Source organism: Palaemon carinicauda, chromosome 43 (genome assembly GCF_036898095.1).
Source record: "Palaemon carinicauda isolate YSFRI2023 chromosome 43, ASM3689809v2, whole genome shotgun sequence".
NCBI classification, from domain to species: domain Eukaryota; kingdom Metazoa; phylum Arthropoda; class Malacostraca; order Decapoda; family Palaemonidae; genus Palaemon; species Palaemon carinicauda.
The window spans coordinates 22,653,106-22,674,299 of NC_090767.1; the positions used below are offsets into that span (position 1 = coordinate 22,653,106).

The 21,194-nt window shown below is 46.2% G+C and overlaps 1 protein-coding gene and 3 long non-coding RNA genes across 17 annotated transcripts in view; 2 read left to right on the forward strand and 2 right to left on the reverse strand.

Annotated features, from left to right (window-relative positions):
- LOC137633468 (uncharacterized) overlaps positions 1-21,194 on the reverse strand; it is a 429,224-nt gene that overhangs the window by 125,739 nt on the left and 282,291 nt on the right. The window lies entirely within an intron of this gene.
- Positions 1-21,194, forward strand: part of LOC137633471 (uncharacterized) — a 415,554-nt gene that overhangs the window by 125,626 nt on the left and 268,734 nt on the right. The gene's annotated exons all lie outside the window — the stretch shown is intronic.
- The window catches only part of LOC137633473 (uncharacterized), a 246,637-nt gene that overhangs the window by 90,212 nt on the left and 135,231 nt on the right, over positions 1-21,194 (forward strand). The window lies entirely within an intron of this gene.
- The window catches only part of LOC137633940 (uncharacterized), a 56,947-nt gene that overhangs the window by 24,509 nt on the left and 11,244 nt on the right, over positions 1-21,194 (reverse strand). The window contains exon 3 of the long non-coding RNA XR_011042368.1: positions 3,812-4,102. This is a non-coding gene — a long non-coding RNA (uncharacterized lncRNA). The remainder of the gene's footprint in view (positions 1-3,811; positions 4,103-21,194) is intronic.

Consider the following 21,194-nt stretch of genomic DNA (forward strand, 5'->3'; position numbering starts at 1 on the left):
TTGGCCCAAAGGTTCACTACCTGATGGGAAAGGAACTCGATGGCCCGAGTGCCAGACAATAGGAAAGTCTCCAAAGACTTCCTGGAGGACTCCCGAAACAGGTCTTTAGACCGCATCAGTTGTCCTAAGGATCCTAACCAGAAATCCAGCCATGAAGTAGCCTGCATGGCGTACTTCACCACCTTTTCCTGGTTTAGGATTTCAGAGGCCGAAAAGGAGACTGGAAGTCCCATAAGTTTCTCGAAGGGGGTGGCCTTCGAGAGTGCCGCTATAGAGTGGTCGAGAGGCAGCGTTGGAAGAGATTCCCCGAGGATTTCGTAGTACCTCCTCTGAAACACATACGGAGGAGGTAGGAGCTTGGAGGACGAGTTGGAGGGGAGACAAGAGGTGGACCCAATTGCCTGGGACACCGTCTTCTGCTTGGCACTCTTCAACGCCTTTGGCTAGGGCAAAGCTGCACTGGTCCTATGATGTTTCTGAGTGCCATAAAACTGGTCAAGGACCGTTCCTTTTCCATCTAGAGGGGCTGCCTATGGATCTTGAAGTCCATTGATGGAATGGATGCAGGCTAGGACCTGCCAGGAGGAATGTTCCGACTCCTTCCTCTCATCCTTTGTATGCTTAGGGCTAGCGGCTGCTGGCAGAGCGTCGTCCTCGAGATCGCTCTGCCCTTCCACGTCTAAGCTCTCATCCATAGGAGCCCGGAGTGGGTCGAAGTCACCAACTGTATAGACTGGGGATAGGGAGACTACCGGGAGGTGCTCGCTTCCAGCTGCCTGGGAGGCAGTGAGGAAGGAAGCCTGGCCGAGGATTTGGGGATGGTGAACCAATCCTTCGGTTCCCTCCGACGAGGCCGGAGGTCCTCTGTCCCCAAGGGCCTAGAGGACTCCGTCGGCTTACGGGTAGAATGTAAGTCCGTTGCCGTACGGGGTGAGTCCCGCCCGGTCGCAGGTCGTGCCTCCTTAGACACTGTCTCGACCGGTAAAGGACGGAAGGAGTCTCCATAGGAAGTAACCCTATCCTCCTCGGGGGGCGAAGGACGAATCTTTTTCCTTTCCCCCTTTAGCCTGGCCTGTGGCATCTTGAACTGCAGGGGGCTACCCTGAGGTTCATGCCTAATCTCCTCCAGAGGTCTTTTGCGAGGGGATGATCGTCTCCCCTTGCCTGAAGGACCCGCCTGTGCGGGAACTTCCAACCTCCTCCTAGGATCCGAGGGAGGAGAGGACCCCGGGAAGAGAGGAGGCGATCAGGGGAATCCTAGGTGTATCACCCAAGGACTGGGAGCGGGGAACGACTCCCTTCATGATTGGCGCATTACATTGAATAAGGTGCTAAGCCACAGGGGGTCACGGGCTCCTGTGGAACTATGGGGAAGGTCCTTAGGAAAGGACTGCTCCCTGGGTTTAGGAACCTAGGCAGGTTCCCTAACCCTCTTGTCCGATGGAGGCTTCCCTACAGGCAAGATCGGCACAGGCCTACCCTTAGGGATAGGATCTGGGCTCGGTCGCACAGGCGACCGTTGTCTCTGTTGCGACGCAAGGGGCTCGAGAGACTGATTGTGAGCGCCAAGATGGTCGTGCGCTCTTGCGCCAAACTGTTGGTAGGCGGAAGGGGGCTCGCGCGCGCCTCTCCCGATTGCGCGCACATTTTCCGCGCTCCTGGAGTGCATGAGGTTGTTTGCGCACCTGCCGTGCATAAGGTTGCTCGCACGCATGGCGAGCAATAGGCAGTTCGTGCATATGGAGCGCCATAGGATGAACCCGCGCGCCATGATCGCCATTTTGTTTGCGCGCGCCAATTTGGCCGTGCGCGCCAACTTGATTGTGTGCCCCAACTTGGTCGTGCGCGCAAGAGCTCTCAGGTTGGTGAGAGAACTCACTGCTACGCTCACCCGAAGGTTCACGATAGCTTGTGTTGTGTGAGCGCGAACGATCAACACAACGAGAGTTTAAAAACTATCTGTCATAAAAAGAATGACTCTGGTCACGAGAACCCGAAAGTTCAGCGTGAACTGTGTTGCGCAAACTCGAAGGAGCAACGCAACGAGAAACCGGAGTTTCTCTGTCACGATACACCGAAGTGTTACGCGACTATTGTTACGAGAGCCCAAGGGTTCAGCGTAACTCAGGTTACGAGACCCCGAAGGGTCAGCGTAATGAGGAATCGAGATTCCTCTGTCACCAGATCCCGAAGGATTAGCATGACTGACGGTATGAGAACCCGGAGGTTCAACGTCACCGTCGTTACGAGAGCCCGAGGGTTCAGCATAACAGAAACCCAAAGGTTTCAAGTCCCGAGAGCCCGAAGGTTCAGCGCGACGGAGACCCAAAGGACTCCTGCTGTCATGAGAACCCGCGGGATCAACATGACTAGAGTCCGAAGACTCACGATCACGCCAGCCCAAAGGGTGATCGTCACGAGACCCCGAAGGGTCAACGTGAGAAGAACCAGCAGGTTTAAAAAGACGTCTCCTCACAGCCCGAGGAGGAGAACGCCCGGGGTGGAGAGGGGTTACCCACCCCTCCATTCTACGAACCAGCGGAGAGGAACATACAACAGACTCCGCCGAGGGGGAGACTGATTAAGGTCAACAGATAAATCCTCCGCAGGGGAGGAAAGTTCGTCCTAAGGAGAACTACGCTTATAACAAGGTTCTCTTTCCGCCCCTGGAGGAGAACCTAAAGCGTAAGGAGATTGCCGATGCACAGAGGCCACCTTCCCTCGCGAACGAGAGATATGTTCCCCCGAAGGGGAAGCTTGCCTTGGAGAGAGCCCTGCCACCGCCCCTGGTGGGTTAGCTAACTCCTCGGCGTTGGAACCAGACCCAAGGTCTGGCAAGGAACAGGCGCTCCCTGGAGGAAGAGAAGGAGCCGACTCACTAGGGGAGCCATCATCCTCGTCTATCCCCCAGGGTTGACCTGGAGTCACAAGCCCTGCGCTACTGCTTGACCGTACCCCGGAAGGGCCTCGTCGAGGATTAGCTTCGGGCAGAGATTTGGGCGTAGAGGAAGCAGAAGCCCGTGATTTCTTCGATTTCGAGGAAGACCCCGAAAGTGAAGATTCGCGTTTAGACTTCTTCTTACTCGCAAACCTCTCCCACTGGGAGGCAGGCCACTCCCTACACTCGGAACAGGTGTTGTCCTGCGAACACTGAGTTCCCCGGCAAGCCGGGCCTAAAAGATGTGGGTCTATCTCCAAGGACGACATAAAGGTGCCGCAGCGGCGGCCCTCAATCCCAGGACATGTCCGCATAGCGGGACAAAAACCATACACACATCGACACACACAAAAGAAAAAGGAAAAGCAATAAAGTCAAGGCAGGTTGTTAACGGGAGAGAGAGACGGCACGTCTACACTCTACCAAGCCAAAAGTAAAAGTGGTTACTCAACTGACAGGTGTGAGTGAGCAGGGTAGCTAGTCTACCCCCAACCCCCTCCTGCTAACTAGCGGATGGGGTAATTATCCCTCACTAAAATTGTCTTGGCTGGTTTTCAGCGTTGCCGAAAGTAATATCCTATAAATAGCGAAGGTTTGTATCTGTGTCGGAACAAATCATAATCCATATTCATTTTATTTACAGTAATTTGGGTTTCATTGTCAAAGCTTAATTACTAAAATTTAAAGCAAGGTTAAAAAGTTACCACAGAGAGATGGCAGATATCATTTAACGTTTTGCGACAAAAACACAAAACGGCATCACTGGCTGACAGGCCGAGAATGCTGAAAATATCCGCACAACTGAAGCAAAACATGTTACAGATATGCAACCAAATTACCTAACCAGGGTTAAAAGAATACAAATGTACTCACCAATAACATTTTGCATCAAGGTTTCTTCTTCAACCATTTTGTAATACTCCTCCACAGGCTCTTGCTTGATATGAATGGAGTCTCCATCCTTAACATCAATAGCATCATCCTCAGACCAGATCATGCTAGCATTTGAACCTTTACCAACGGCATATGCATCACCCTCTCTAGGAGACAACTCTCTCTCAGGTTCTAGCTTAAGTATGAGTTCAATCTAGGGTACTGCATTTGGATCTATGGCATCCGGAGCTTTGTCGTCTTCTAGCTCATTATTTATGTCCACAGCATCTTCTAAAAATAATCAAAAAATTATAACAAAAATCAATATCCAGATGAGAGGAAACAACTTCATTAAAAGAACAAGAAAACATTGAAAGAATGATCTTCCTTTGATATATGAAATAAGAGGAGTCATTTTAAATACACAAGTAATCTACAAACGTTTCAAGATTCAACATATTTATGCTTGACAGCCATTTTCTATACATTAAAAATAAAAAACAAATCCTATTATTTCTTTTATACACATTATCAGGAAGCAGAATGAAAATGGTCTCTATTAAACAAGAAATACATTTTCTCCAATAATGATAAGTGGCCTAGAAGTTGCTGTCACTGACAAGCTGGAAGCTGTTGGGGATGTAAAAAAGGGCAGAGCCTGGCTTCTCGACCGTTGGAGGAAAGACTTTCCCTATTATTGTGTCCACTCTCATCCCTAGGTACACCACCTTCTGCTGAGGCATAATCCCCAGATCTTGGTAAACCAAGAGAAGTCTGCCACGGTATTGTAAGATTTGCCCCTTGGAGGATGATAGGATCACCAAATCACCAGGGTACCTCAGTAGCCTGAGGCTGTTGGCATGTGCCCAAGCTGAGACGAGAGTGTACACTAAAGTGGACATCTGAGGAGTGGTCGACAGGCCAAAGCACAGGACTTGGAACTGGAAGACCTTAACCCCTAGCGAGAACTGGAGGAATTCCCTTGACAATTGATATACCGTAATCTGTAAATATGAATCTCAGATCTAGAAAGAGTATAAAATCATCCTTCCTGATGGCATTTCTTATGGTGTTCACTCTCTCCATTCTGAATGGTTTGAGAACAAACTCATTTAAAGCAGAGAGGTCTTTAATTGTTCTCCAGTCTCCTGTCAACTTTTCGACTAAAAAATGGCGCTGAATAACCTGGAGAAACATCTACGATTACTCGAAGAGCATCTTTGTTCACCATCTTTTGGACTTCCACTTGTTGGATGCAGTCTTTTTTATCACCCTTGAGAATACGATGATAATGTCATTGGGTTCTGAATGAGGGGAGGGTGAGAGCTGATGAACAGGATGAGGTAACTATGTCAGAGGATGTCTATCATACAGTGTTCTACTCCGTGGTACTGCCACCTCACCCACCAGCTTGAGAGGCATCACCCCCCTCATGGTAGTTGCAGGGGGCACTGCCTTTCCTAACGAAACCTAGCCTCTTGCCTGCCTCTTCTCCTTCTAGGTTGGCTGAACCAGGCGCAAAATGGCTGGGTGAAATCAGTGGACCTTCTGGAAGAAGACGCTGACAGTATTGTTGAACTTGCCTTGACAACCGTTTTCTTGAGAGCCATATCAAATTCGCTCTGCCATGGGATCGCATACCCTTAGGAAATTACTCGTTCTCGATCTAGTTCCGCAAGATTCTGTTGTTTTTCTGACGGAGACTGCTCAAAGGAAGAGCCTTGGTTCGATTTCCTCCGGAGGGAACGGGGCCAGATTAAAAGTAATTGGGGGGATTTCTTAATGCTCGATGCCTCCCTTTGTCCAATTTGCCTCGTGAACTTTGTGGCTATGGCATTTCTTCATTTCAGGGCCCAGTTGGTCCATTGGTTTGTGAATTATGGATTGGTGGGCCAGGAATGTAACTGCCTTCACCCCTTCTTCTTAAGGTCCAAAAGGTCCACACAGAGAGGCACACAGAGGACCACATTCTCGTAGGTTGGTGCATTGTCAGAGAAAATTGTTGGCGAACAGGGAAGAACTTGTCCAAGAGACTCGACTTTCTGTCTAGTAAAGACGGTTATAGTTCAAAGATAAAGGTAAAGCTGGTAAAGGGCTTCCTAGAAGCTGAAGGGGCCTCTGAAGTGGGGATAGCACTTCAGCTATTCCTCTCAAAGAATTCAATCCTGAATGGACAGATCAAAAGGCTTCTTCTGCAGGTGCAGCAGACGAAGCAGGCTTCAGTGATGGAGACTTTGCTCTGCATAAAGCTAAGGCACGCAGGATTCTAACTTTGGAAAGTATTCCTTCTTGGCCAAACAATAGCCATAGGTGTTAAGGGTGTCATCACTAGCAATGCCATCTTTAAAGGTTTCATTGGGTTGACCAAGAGCAGAAGAGATACCTGCTCCTCTAGGGGAAGCAGATACCGCTATCTCACTCCGAGCTTCCTTCTCCGTACTCCCCCGAAGGAGGACAATGGAGAAGAACCAGGAGCCCAAGCTCCAAGAGATGAGGGAAGAGAATCAGCAGATTTCTTTGCTATAGAACTAGAAGGGGAAGAATCTCGCTAAGATTTCTTTTTTCTTTCCGAACTCCTGCCACTGGGACATAAAGAATGGGGACCCACTCATGAAAATCCTGCAGTCATCCAGGAATTCGAGGGCAAGACTGCATGTCTATTCACAGGTTTTCCACAAACAGGTATATACACAAGCAATCTGAAGAGATAAGCAAAATTTTTTTTACCAAGAACACAATTCAGTGGCTGAAGTCAAAGTGGCTTCTCGCCCTATCCACTAGGAAATTTAAACAGCCCAGTTTCCAGCTTTGCTAAAATCCTATTCCTATAAAAAAAAAATGGTTAAGGTTTGTATCCACGTATAGAAAAATATGTCACCAATAATAACCTTTTTACCAGTAACAAATGACAAGGATAAGATTTTATCAAGAGAAACTTCACCTATGCCTACACTGGCACTGGATCACTTCCCACCACTGCAATGATTACCTAAGCCATAACAATGGCGAAACCTCTACATCCAGTCATCCAGTACCATGAAATTGGTGAAGCCAAATTCCTTGGCTATGGTCTCAGCAACTTTTCGGAGTTCAACACCAATAATGTCGATCCTCATCCATATTGCTCTTCTAGAAAATTGAGACAAGCTTTGTGTAACTTGTCTTTATTTGGTAAACACCAACTTTTTTAAAAGCGCAACAGCATTTGAACTCGCCAAATCATGAGACAAAACTTTCTCTTCCTAAGCACGAATGTTATTTTTTTGCCTCCTAAAAGCCAAAACTTCTCGTACTGAAAACCCATACAATGGTGCTGGCAACTCCTCAGAATGTCCATTTTCCCCTTTGATAATGATCTCCAGCTTAACCTTAAAGATAGGCTATCATGCCTAAGTGGATTTTGAGCGAAGCGAAAAATCTATTTTTGGATGAGATAGCCATGTCGTCCTGATGGAAGGTTCCTATAAGTAGCTTCCTAGGGATATTTGACTACAGTGATATTCCCAGAGAATTTACCTTTAGGTCTCCAGAATTCTAACTCCGGGCGCGAATATCCTTAAATTTTCTCTTAAGGATATCGCATAAATCAGGGGACGTATATCTTGATTCGACACATAGCAATCTTTACCCCGAATAGCGTTTTCGCTTCGAGGGGGAAAAGTGGCAAAATTTGAAGGGGAGCCGATATCAAGGTTACCCTTCCTCCCTTCCTACTGCGAATATCTAGATGGCGCTGTACGTCGCCGCCATGTTTATTCCTTGTAGCGTTGAGCATGGTGCTACAGATATAGCAGTTTCAGGAGGGATCCTGCCAAGGCCTTTTCTATAGAAAAGGAGGGCGGGTCCATCAGGACGACATGGCTATCTCACCCAAAAATAGATTTTTCGCTTCGCTCAAAATCCGTTTTTTGGGCTCAGGCCATGTCGTCCTGATGGAAGGTTACCAGAGAATTATTTAGAAAGTACTGTATCTGTGGATTTTCCAAAAGTGCCTTAACCTCGGGACAGTTATTCCTTGGTCATCCAGACCATAGAGACATGAGACGTTACCGTTATACGTCATTACTGCTAATCATAAACCATGTTAGTGCTTCCTGCCCCCTGCAGGGAAGAGTCATACTAGACATAGGAAAGGAGTCTCAAGGTTTGCATATAACATATGAACAAACATAGCATCAAGTACATACAGGTCTCACTGTATGTGTTACCAGCATCAAGTACATACAGGTCTTGTATTTGTTACCAGATAAAGTTTGCACTCGTATAAGAACAAAGGTATTAGCTATATATTTTGTTCGTATAAGCATATGCAGTTTATTAAAGGAAAATAATACTCTGACATATCTTTATTGAAAATCAATTCTTGGGGCGAAATAAGACGCAAATACACATCAATTATTTGTTGGTAATAAATAACCAGCAAAATCAACATATATAAAATAATGTTAATAAATGCAATAAGAAACATGTTCTAGAATCATAGTCAAGAAATTGTTTGTTTCACCTGAAAGGGAAATATTTTATAGCCACTGTAATCTGAAAATTTATTAAGTTTTCTAATATGCATTTCTGAGATATTGATTGTCTCTTCACACTGTAAAAACACACGGCACAAGTGCTATGTCTATGTTTCTTCACCTTAAATAACTAGAACAGTCCTTGGTGTCACCCTGGTGACACTTATGTCCAAGTATTGCACTGTGAGGTGTCAATACTTTCACCCTTACATTGACAGTCCCAATCACAGCACTAGACGACAGGTTTTAGTACACTACCTGCCGCCACCACAAAGCGCTTGAGTTCTTGCATTTGCTTCGCGTAATGTTTGAAAAACATTCTGGATGACTTCCATCCAGTGTATGAGCGAAGACGCTCAAAGGTTATGTACTGAGAAAAGTTCAGTGACAAAGCGATTTTTCTTGGATCATGACCTGCGGGTGTACTGTCAGGATCCGCTCTGCGAATAAAATAGGTGATCTTCGCTCTTAGTTGTTTTAGGGATAGGTTTGACCCTAAGGTTTCTCCTTTAAAGAGCTGTCCTCCCTTGAAGTCTGAAGTTCTACCAAGATAGACCTTTAGACACTCCAATGGGCACAGCCAGATATCTTCCTTCAGATGGCAGATTCTCCAGGGACCCCACCTTTTGGTGGGTAGCTCGTTCTTGGCGAGAAATGTTGGGTCACGAAAAAGATTCCGTTCTCCCACTTCTGTGAACTGAATATGGCCCTCATCTCTGGAAAGGGCCACTATTTCACTAACTCTGGCCCCCGAGGCTAGAGCAAACAAGAATATAACTTTTTGGGTTAAGTCTTTCAGAGAGCAATTCTCATTGTTCACTGTTGAAGCAAGGTGTTGGACCTTACCCAAGGACCATGAGATAGGCTTCGGAGGGGCTGTAGGCCTAAGTTTAGCACAAGCCTTAGGGATCTTGTTAAAGATTTCGTTTGACAAATCTACTTGGAAGGCGTATAGCAGAGGTCTAGTCAAGGCTGATTTACACGTGGTTATCGTGTTGGCTGCCAAACCTTGTTTATGAAGGTGTATGAAGAAGGATAAACAGAAGTCCGTTGAGATTTCTTTTGGTCCTTTTTTCTTGACGAAAGCAACCCACTTCTTCCAAGATGACTCGTATTGTCTTCTAGTAGACTTAGACTTATACTCTTCTAGGAAGTATATACTGTCTCTCAATATCCCAAACCCTTTCTTTACTGCTAAGGAGAGAAAATCCTGAGATAAAGGTTTTGGGTTTTCTGTGATGAAGCGAAGACAGTCGACTTCTGTACTTGTTGACTCAGTACTGGGACCGGCAGAGGGACCAGCCTCAGCTTTAGTTCTAGTACTAGAGGGAACCAATTGCTCTTCGGCCACTTTGGAGCCACTAAAGCTGCCGTTTCCCTAAAGGATCTCAGCTTGTTGAGGACCTTCATAAAGAGATTGGTTGGAGGGAACAGGTAAATCCGGTTCCATCTGTTCAAGTCAACGGACATGTTGTCCATCGCTTCCGCTAGAGGGTCCTCGTAAGGGGCCACATAACGAGGTAGTTTCTTGTTGCCGCTCGTCGCAAAGAGGTCGATCTGCAGTTCTGGGACTTGATGTAAGATGAAGGAGAATGATCCTGCGTGTAGGGACCATTCTGACTCTATCGGCGTGAGCCTGGATAGAGCGTCCGCTGTCACATTGCGGAACCCTTGAAGGTGAACTGCTGATAAATGCCATCTCTTCTTTTCCACCAGGTGAAAGATGGCCAACATCACTTGGTTGATTTGGGGTGATCTCGAGCCTTGACGATTCAAGCACTTCACTATCATCTCGCTGTCCAGAATCAGTCTTATGTGGACTGAATGGCGAGGGGACAGCCTCTTCAGCGTGAGGTGGTTGCAAGGGTACGGACCTCTTCAGGTTCTTGGCCTTCGACCATGGCTTGAGAAGCGATCGTAGTCGAGTCGGTATCGGTCTTCTTAGATCTCTTTGAACGTTTGATGCGTATCTTCTCCAGACTCCTGATGCATCTTTTAGCTGTGCTCTTAGCACTGGGTCCGTCACTGATGCAAACTGAAGAGAACCCGGTACTCTCTCTTGTTGACGTCTTGATATCCTGTCGGATTTCAGTAGTCTCTTGACAGATCCTGCTATCTCTCCTATTTTCCCTGGGGGAATGGAGAGACTGTGTGACTTTAAGTTCCAATGTATTCCTGGCCATTGAAAATCTTGAGCTGGAGATAATCGAGATTTTTTGACATTGATCTTGAATCCAAGATGTTCCAGGAATTGGATCACTTTCTTGGATGCTTGCATGAACTCCATCCCGGATGCTGCCCACACCAGCCAATCGTCCAGGTAGGCTACTACCTGGACACCTTCTAGGCGTAGTTGTTGAACAATTGCGTCTGCAAGCTTCGTAGAGATCCTTGGGGCTATATTTAGTCCAAAGGGCATGGCTCTGAAGACGTATTTCTTCTTCTGTAGCCTGAATCCTAGGTAGGAGGAGAGTTGGCGATTGATTGGAATGTGCCAATAGGCATCTGCCAGGTCTATCGAGACTGTGTACGCCCTTTTTGGCAGTAGGGTCCTTATGTGTTGAAGGGTTAACATCCTGAACTTGTTGAGTGGCGACAAGTCCAGAATGACTCTGAGTTTGTCTGAGTCCTTCTTGGGAACACAAAACAGCTTTCCTTGGAATTTGATGGACTTTGCCCTCCTTATCACCCGTTTGCTCAAAAGTTCTCGGGTGTATTCTTCCGGGACGGGGGTGGAGTGTTGGAAGAATTGAGGAAATGATGGTGGAGATGTCCTCCAGCTCCATCCAAGTCCATTCTTGATTAGGCTGTGGACCCAAGGATCGAAGGTCCAACGATCCTGAAATTGTTGGAGTCTTCCTCCTACCAGAAGCATCTCATTGCTTCGACTGTCCGGAGGACTTGCCTCCTTGACCGCGTCCTCCCTTAACCCCTCTTCCTCTTGGGGGGTTTCTAGAGGAACCCCTTTTTGACCCTCTACCTTTAGGACGAAAGGTAGTGGTCTGCCTCTCATACGCAGGTTGAAATGCTGGTGAGTGGGCAACCAGCTGCTGAGGCACCATCTGGTAAGTTGGTTGGGGTTGTGCCACATCTGGGGTACCGCGGTCATGGGAACTGCGGGAAGTTGTTGCTGCTATTGTCTGCCAGGCCAAGAGGGCAACCTAGGTCTTTTTGTCTTCCTCTTAGGTTAGGGACCCTCATCCGGGGAAGACTTCCTCTTCGCTGACATGCCCCACTTTTGGAAAAGATTTCTGTTCTCCGTGTCGGCCTTGTCTACTACTTCCTTTACCACTTTGCTCAGGAGGAGGTCCTTTCCCCAGATATTGGAGGCTATCAGCTTCCTAGGTTCGTGTTTTACTGCAGCCGAAGCAAACATGAACTCCCTACATGCTCATCTGGCTCTCACAAAACCATATAGGTCCTTAACCAGAGTAGCCAAATGAGATTTGGCCAAGACCATGATTATGTCTAGGTTTCTACTATTGCTTGCCGTTCTTTCCAAGCAAATCTGGTGGGACAGGGATGTGGCAAGTCTTTCTTTTGTCTCTTGCTCCCTAAGCAAGAGAATGTCAGACAGTTTAGGGAGGTTTTCGCTGAACTGGCGTCCAGCAATGTCTGCCTCCAACTTCCCAACTGAGAAGGTAAGGTGGATTTCCTTACAGTCCTTATCCTCCGAAGGCAGGGCTAGGGATAAAGGTCTACACTCCTCGAGTGTAGGGCAAGGTTTGCCTGCCTCTACTGCCTTAAATCCTTTTGCAGTAAAGGGAAAGGCTAGATTGGCAGGAGCAAGAAAGGTAGGGTGTTTCTTGCTAAGGGCTGAAACTTTTGAATTAGTGAAGCCCTTCTCTTTCAGGCTACTTGACAATATAGCCTGAGCCTTCCCATGGTCAAGAACTATGACCTTCGGTTCCGTCTACTCCTTGGAAGATGGTTCCGCCTTCAGGCGGACAAAACAGTCTGGGTAAGACTGAAAACTAGGCCAAAATTTGACTTCCTCTATGAGGACAGCCCCCAGCTTTCCTGACATGAACAACTTACCATTGGTAATGGGCATGTATTCTGCATGCCTCCAAGGGTTCACCTCAGAATAAGAGGCAAGATCTTTCACATTGAGTCATCTCTGAGACCCGCGGGACGTGTCGAGATGGTCCCTCCTTCTCCTCAGATCAGTGTCCCTTTCTTCGTTCTGCTTACGAAGAGCCTCCATCATAGCCATAAGACTGGCCAATGTCTTATTCATGTCGTCTGATGGAGGAGCAGAAGACGTAGAGGGTAGGGGTACTGGGGCCAGCACCGATGAAACGGACTCCGATTCGACATCATCCTCCTCATCTTCAGGAGCCAAGGTAGACTCCTCTTCTAGACCTTCCGCTAGAAGGTCTTTCTCGGTGTCCTTAGACACCTCCGACATCTTCTCATCTAGGTAGATGTCCTTCATCGCGTTCGAGACGTCCTTATCTACGGTAATCTGGACGCAAGGGATCTCCGGTCGAGGCTGGGGTATGACAGCTTCCACACCCGCCTTAAGGAACAGCAAAGCGCGTATCCGTTCACTCGAAAGGTAAGGTCCCGTGGCATTCTTTTGAAAGTAACAAACCCATCTACGCAGCTTACTCCTTGCTTCATCCCTTGACTCCGCTGTCTTGGGGTCATCAAAAGCCTCAGTAACCAAGGCCTTGCAAACACTGCAGTCTTGGGGGTCCCAGTACTTAAGAGATCCCTTGGAGATGGCGTAGAGAGAATGAGCCCTGCACTCCTCATGGCCGTAGAAGTCCTTGCTCCTCACGTTGCAAAAGACTCGACGGCACTTGGGATGGTCCTCCTGTAAAGAGAGGAAAACTAAATGAGTAAGCGGTAGTTCATCTCACCTGATAAACTATCTGAAATATTATTAATATTTTCTGCATATAGCTTAGGGTAGATAAGCTAGAAAGGAATTAGGAAAGACACATACTTGTGCTTCCTGTCCAGCCAATTGCTGCAACCTTCCCCATAATTAAAACCTAGAGTTTTCCTATTCAGGAAACCCAATGGAAGAACTCTAACCTGTAAGGATAGATAAGTGTAACTTAACACTGACTTCCCAAAGGTTTTAATAATGTGGGTAATTAGTAACTGATCATCTATCAGTATATTGAAAGAAATCTATTTCCTTTCATATATGATTGGTCTCAACAATAGACTGTGCAAGGATACCACAAGGTATGTTGGAAAATAACTACTGTATAATATATACTATAGTTTTCTTTCTGCAGTATGATTTATACTGCAAATATCCTGGCTACTGTATAGTCATATACTGTAGTTTTGCCGGCTAGGCTAGTACCTGGCGGCACGACACGCCGGCTGGGGTAGTACCGGCTGCACTGGTCCAACTCGGCTAGCATTTGCCTGCTAGGTTAGTACCAGGCGGCACTAGCCGATAGAGAGAGAGAAAGCATGGAGTGAAGGTTACCTTATTAATTGTGTATCACCAATAATTAAGGATGTAAGAACTTAATCTTACTGCCTTCCTCCAGTATGAGGGTTCAAATGGAAGGGGGAGAATGTATCATTCAACCTTCCATTCAAACACACACCGTTGCCGGTCACTGGTATGTGGATGGCAGTCCAAGAGAGGACTGAAGAACACTCTACAGTATAGAGGTCTCCCACCAGCAGCCGGCATAGCTTTCCCGGAACCTTGCGTCCATATGGGAAGGCTGAGCGACTAAGTAGCTGCTATGTAGGAGCCTCCGCCGGCCCCACAACCCGCCGGCAAGCGGTGAGATTGTAGGACGACAGCCAAAGGGTTGCGATGGCTAGGCCATCACTAAAGGACAGAGGGGGGATAGGGAAAAGGGTCCTGTATGAAGTGTGGGAGGAGCCGGCAGAGTTGCCGGTCCTACCACACCCCGAAGAAACTCTGTTTCAATATCGGCGCCGTCCTAGGCGGCAGAAGAATATCTATTCTTCAACCTAAGGTCTGCCATATAGTTAAGGGGACGGCGGCAGTATTGCCGCCCCCTCCCAACATAGGAGAAACTGAATTTCAGTGCCGGCGCCATCCTAAGCGGCAGAAGAATGTCTATTCTCCAGCCTAGGGTCTGCGAGCACAGGACTAGTCTTCTAGGTCGCAGGGAGAAGGTGGCGGCATTATACAACCACTTCAAGTGCGGACTAGGGAGGTCTAGCCTCCTATGCCGGCAGCCTAGTCCGGCAGGGAATGACTATTCACCCTGCCGGCCGGCCGCCGACAAAGACTATATACTCTGAGGTTCTGACCGAAACCCAAAGTCTGCTATCTGCCGGCCAAGGGAAGAGACAGAAAACACTAGCCCAGTCAAGCCGGAGTGTCTACTCGTTGGCAAGACGAGGGTAAACCAGGACATGTATGAAAGTATACTAAAGCCACTAGTCTAGTAGCCGAGTGGCAGGTGAGATTCGACTACCTTAATCGCCGAAAACCTCTCGTATACGATCGCAGAGGAAGAGGAAAATATATATGCAATCAATATCTTACAAGTACAAATTGCCTAAATAGCTTCATATTTAATTTTAATAACACTAGGAATGTCTATTATATCATGCATGACACTAAACTAGAACGCATAGGCTAGGAAGCCTAGCGTAAGCAAGGTTCGGTTACCTAAATTGCCAAAACTATTAAGCATAAAATCGGCATAATATAAATAACTTCCTAGCAAAAAGATTGAATAGCTTCATAAATATTGGTGCTATTAAAACCGAAAAGTTGTTCAGGCTAACTAAATAACACATGCGTTATGAACGACAGCGGCTATGGCGCCTCCGGTGAAGGCGAAGCTCCATCGCTTAGTTTAAGCCTAATTTCACTGTGAGGCAGGAGCTAAAATTTATACACTGTAAAGATTCAATACTCAACTTTCCAGAGGCAGAAGAGGCTGGAGATTGCATACATCCAAAAATTCCAAGCGTAACGAGAGATAACAGGGAAAATCACCGTGCGATGCCGCTACACTTATAAGAATAAACATGGCGGCGACGTACAGCACCATCTAGATATTCGCAGTAGGAAGGGAGGAAGGGTAACCTTGATATCGGCTCCCCTTCAAATTTTGCCACTTTTCCCCCTCGAAGCAAAAACGCTATTCGGGGGGAAGATTGCTATGTGTCGTATCAAGATATACGTCCCCTGATTTATGTGATATCCTTAGGAGAAAATTTAAGGATATTCGCGCCAGGAGTTAGAATTCTGGAGACCTAAAGGTAAATTCTCTGGGATATATCACTGTAGTCAAATATCCCTAAGAAGCTACTTATAGGAACCTTCCATCAGGACGACATGACCTGAGCCCAAAAAAACAATACGGAAAGAATAAACAATATCTATTATAATTCACTCAGATCCATAAATTAATAATCACACGCCAGCAGTTTTATTTGTAGATGAAATTAACTACACCAGCTGGCACAGGTCTCAACGAGACTCATAAATTTTGGCAAAAGCTGTTACAGCAATGTGTGACATTACAGGGAGATATCTTGACTCTGCCCACCGGTTTGTTTACAGTCAGCTGACCACATGAAAAGGGGTTCCAAAATGGAACACAGCAGAGATTTGAGTGATTTTTCCAATAGAATTGGATGATGTAAACAAAGAAGATGTAGCAGATAACGAGGATTAGTTATCAGAAATTCTAGAACCATATCAGTTTGAACCATATGAAGAATGCTTTCTCATTTATTGTTCATCCAGAAAGGAACTTTTTCATCTTTGTCCTGTTACCACAACCAAAATACAACGTATAATAACTATCATTCATCAGAGCACATACCTTTGGACTTCTTAGCAGGGGCTTTTTTGTGATATTGACTTGAACACGCACTGCTCTTTTTGTTCATGGCTGAACTTTGGTCTGTGCCGATTTATCTTGTTAACAAAAAATACGATTTCATATTGCAATTTCATATACAGTAATCTCATACTATCTCTCAACTGCACTCTCTTTGCTTTAATTTAAAAAACACACTATGAAAATACATCATTAAATTCCTATCCCAACTTGCATAAGAATTTATTAGTGATGACTGTGGTTCATCCGTCTCCATTGTAGGATCTAAAATACCACCAGGATTATCAATAGTCATCCGTTAGGATGTCTCGGATCTCCTGTACAATGCAAATAAACGAAAGGAAGTCTCTATCAATCGAAAGAAACTTTTCGATGCCAGATACACTCACATTTAGTATAGGCTACATACTTAGCAGTAAGGAAGGTAAAGACAAGATAGCCATACATGAAAGTAGAGGAGCAGTTATAAAAGGGGTCGAGCAATTTAGATACTTGGGATCTACTATAAATCAGGAGGGAGGATGTGAAGTTGAAGACGAGAATAGGATAAAAGCAGCATGGGGAGAGTGGAGGGAGGTAGCAGGAATGGTAGGTGATAGGAAAATGCCCATCAAAGTAAAAGTCAAGATCTATTATAGCACAGTAATAAGACCAGTGTTAATGTATGGATCAGAAACTTGGGCTTTAAGACGAGAAGAGGAAGCAAAGATTGAGAGAACAGAGATGAGAATGCTGAGGTTGTTTATGGGAATATCACTGTTTGAAAGATTGGAAAATGATGAAATTCTAAGAATGGCAGGTGTAGTCAAGATTACAGAGATGATAAGAGTGTCACGAAAGATGTTGTGGACACGTGTTAAGGATGAATGGTGGGGAGGGAGTGAGGAGGGCTTAGGAGGAACCTGTTATTGGGAGAAGATCAAGAGGGAGGCAGAGAATTAGATGGTGAGATAAGGTGAAGGATGATATGGAGAGAAGAGGTTTGGTGGAAGAGGATGCCTTTGATCTAAGGGATTGGAGAGGGCGCATCAGGCAACCAACCCCTTAATGTAGGGATAACAAAGGGGTAGAAGATATGTATAACAGTCAGCTTCAACACACTACGAAATATAATAGATCAATAATCCGCTAAATTCTAAAATAACCGCACTTACTAACATGACAAACTTGGAAATCATTTGTACTTTTCCTAACCAAACAAACCTCGAGCTCTTTATATGAGAATATTATTTCAGCAAAGCCACTAATTAGCGGGCCGGTTGGTGGGGGTCGACAAGCCACCTGACTCTCACACTCACTGGTGATATGAAGTCATCTTTTATTACAGGCAGGATTCACAGGGGAATAGGTGATGGCCAGCCATTATGAATTAATAGCACAAGGTTTGTATGGTTAGGAAAAATAAAAACTATTTCCAAATTTGTCATTTGTTCCAACTCCTCCTACAAACCTTTCACTCCCTATATAATGTATGAGACTTACCACTAGGTGGATGGAAGTCCTAACCAACTGGCTGGTAACATGACCCAAAGTGTGACTCCGTGCTTTGCATGAACTTAATAGAGGCACCCTCTCACCTCGTTAACTCTCATCTATGAGAAAGAGCTGACAGCCTGGCCAATCAGTAAGCGTGTGAGGGCTAAGCGCTGTGACTTGACCAGGTAAAGATTCTTGGAGTGGAACACTCTGCTTACTTAACCTAACCACTACCTGACTCCCCTTTGCTGGGAGGATGGGGACGTAACATATTTCAGGTTACACAAGTGATTGGTTTTACCTGCAGACAGAGGAGGCCAGCTTGCAAAGTTCCACATGTGCTCTACCCCAAGAGTGGAGAAGATGAAGAAAGAAAAGACCAGTCACTCTACTATTCATCCCAGACTAATCCCAGGTAACGTCTGCCCTCAACTTTTCCTGCAAGTGAGCTGAGGTATCTCAAACCACATGTGCAGCCACCACAACACCTAGGCATTAATTCAGGTTACTGTGGGTTACGTCTTGCAGGTAGTGGGCTGTGAAGGTCGTCTGACGCTTCCAAACACCCACTTAAAGTACCAGCACCACAGAGTTCTTTTTTTAATTGCTAGGGACATACTTACACCCCCTAACATCATGAGCTCTAGGTCTACGATTTTGTGAAGGGGAATCTGGATTCAAGGCTCGATGTGTGACCTGGTGAATTCAAGAAGAGATCATATTCTTGTTGAGCCTCCTCTTGACCCTGCTCGTGCTCACGAAAAACTTGTTCACATGGAGCTCTCTCCTGTAGATTTCAAGATAACGCCTCAGTGCTCTTATAGTACATATTAACAAACGCTCTGGGTCAAAGGATAAAGAACGGAGACTTTCAATCAGGAAGGACGCCAAACTTAGATCCTCCGGAGTTAGAGGCTTGGCAACAGACTTAGGAATGAAGTGGTGTTCCCAGACCTCCATCCCCTCTGGAATATGTCGTAGAAGAGACCACGTCCTTCGCTGGCACTCATAGCTGAGGCCAAGGCAAGAAGGAAAGCAGCATTCAGTTATGGTCAAGACCATGAAGGGGCTTTCCTCCCCGAGGCATAGCAAGCTTCGCTTTCCCGGGGAGAGAGATATCGAGCGGCACGAGGCCTCTTCCATGACCTTAACCTTAGCGGATAGACCACTTCACCTGATGAGAGGCAAACGATGACCTACAGGGGTATCCAGTCATTTGTTTTGTTACTGCTTGCAAAAAGTCTCTCTGAGAGAGGAGATATTGAATACTCCAGGTAAGAGGTCATAAGGATATGACTGATCGTGGTGAATCTCTGAATGAGGTCGTATGAGCAACTCGGGAAGGGAGAGAAAAATTCTCTGGATATCTCTATAAGCAAGAATAGAGGGTCTAGGTGCTATTGTGGTTGCTGCCACCGCAGAGCTACTGGGGTCATTGACCGATCTGTCAATGCCCTTCTAGACTGAGTATCCTCATTAGACTGTAGGGGGGAAAACACGTGGGCATTCCCTGGATGTGAGAGGCCTTTAAAGGAGGTGTCTGGTTACCCCATTCTAGGCAACAGCACTCCAGAAACTTCTGGACATAAGACATCCCGGACTGACACCTCGTCTGCAATTCCCACCAGGGTCAAGATTTAGATGGCTAACTGAGGGAGAGAAAGGTTCTTTGAGTCTGCTTGGTCAGAATGACTGCTAGGAAGTTTCCTTGCCCACACTGAATTAGGTTGCAGAGGGATATCGAGTTGTCTCATGTCCAACTCCATCTTCTAACCGCTAAACGGACAGTAGTTGTACAAAGAATATCTTTGTCCTGGGTGTTCTATGCTGTGCCAAGAATACCCTTGTCTAGGTATTCTACCACCATCATGCTTTGATAAAAAAAAAAAAAAAAAAAAAAATACGGTGTGACAAGAAGGGAGTTATTGGAAAGAGATTACAAGCCAGCAACACTGTGCTCAAATCCAGTAAAACTTGTGTGCCACTGCCGATAAAGGTTGAAACATAGCTTAGAGGCCATGTGTCACGACAGATAGGCCCCTCCCCTTTTCTTTTGATCATCCCCCGAGACCATTGAATGTGGGGAAGGAGAGAAGGTCTATTTCTCTGTAGGAGGTTGGTAATCTCTACCTCCCAACTCGGGCCTTTCTTTCACTCTCATCCTATCCCGCTCGAACGTCCATGGAATCCATGCTAATACCGAAAGGATTAGCTGCCACTAGAGGGGACTAAAGCTACGACTTTGGCAGGGGCCATAGAACTTGAAAGTTCTGGTGCCCCAACAGGCACAGCTGTCGGTGGGCCTGTAAGAAGTCTCGCTTGAGGAAGGGACAAGCTGCTTCCCTGAGTCTTTACCCCTGTGCTTGGCAAAGCAACTTCGTCTCTTTAGAAGTTAGCTTTTCTAAATATGCCGGTTCTCATGGAGGTCATCAGAATGAATTCTAGCAGTTTTTCCCTAATGAGATAAAACCCAAAACATTGTCTCACGTGTCGGAGAAACATCTCCACTGCGTCTGCTAGAATTTAACAACTCTACGAGACGAGGAGGGTGGATGCATGGGCATTGGTCCCTATTGCAACTAGAGTGAATATTCTTGTGAAAACTTGAGGGGTTGAGCGTAGGCCAGAGCCTCATACCCTGTACTGTCAAATCAATTCTCAAAAGATGACTAGGTACATTCTTGGAGGATAACCTCCAGTTAAAACCAGAGGACAAAGTCACAGAATGTCGAGTCAATGGAAAGTGACAAAGAATCACGACGTGTCACCTCTCGAGGAGGATTAGGACTGCACATGGATTCCTATTCATGTGCAGTCCTAAGGTCTTCTTATTATCCCCTACTTCTGTGGCATCCTCCCCAGTAAGACAGGTGAGCGGGATCCCCTTCCTAGCGGAAGTAATCTCGATTCCACTTGCCTTTAACAGCGGTGGTGTCATTGACTTCACTCCCTGGGGAGCAATCCGGCATGCTATAGCTCATATCGTGACTTAGGTAAATGGGAGATAGGTTGTACAAGTAACCTTTTCAGGTGAAAACTACTCTTCCCTTTGAATTTCATCGGAAACTGAGACAGGCACCCAAGTACTCCCCGAAAAATTCCACAGAGTTTTCAGGCTACCTGGTCAGCCAACTCCATAGCAAGGCAGCCAGCACCGCCCACGGTTGTGTCTATTGAGCAACAAGAATCATCTGACTCTCCAGTGAAAGGTCAACTCTCATCGGAGTGCCCAAGAGTGCCAAGTGGTTGCTTAACAAGTAAACATTTCAAGTGGATTGCTTTTGAGTCGTGCAATCGGTTGCATGAAACTGTCTCTGTAAAGGGATGATGAAGCCTTGTCCTTCAACTACCTTTGCCAGAATGGGAGCTGGTCGTGTATATCCACTTACGGACCGGTCATTATTTGAGTAACCAGTTACCTCTAGTGTATAACAGCATTACAGCGAGCCTCCCTAGTTGATCGCTGTCAAGCAAACAATCAGTCGCAAGCAACTACAGTACTTCCAAAAGCAAAATGCTAATCTTTAATCGCATTCATCAGACAGGTAGTTGTGCGCATAAGCCCAGCTATGGACC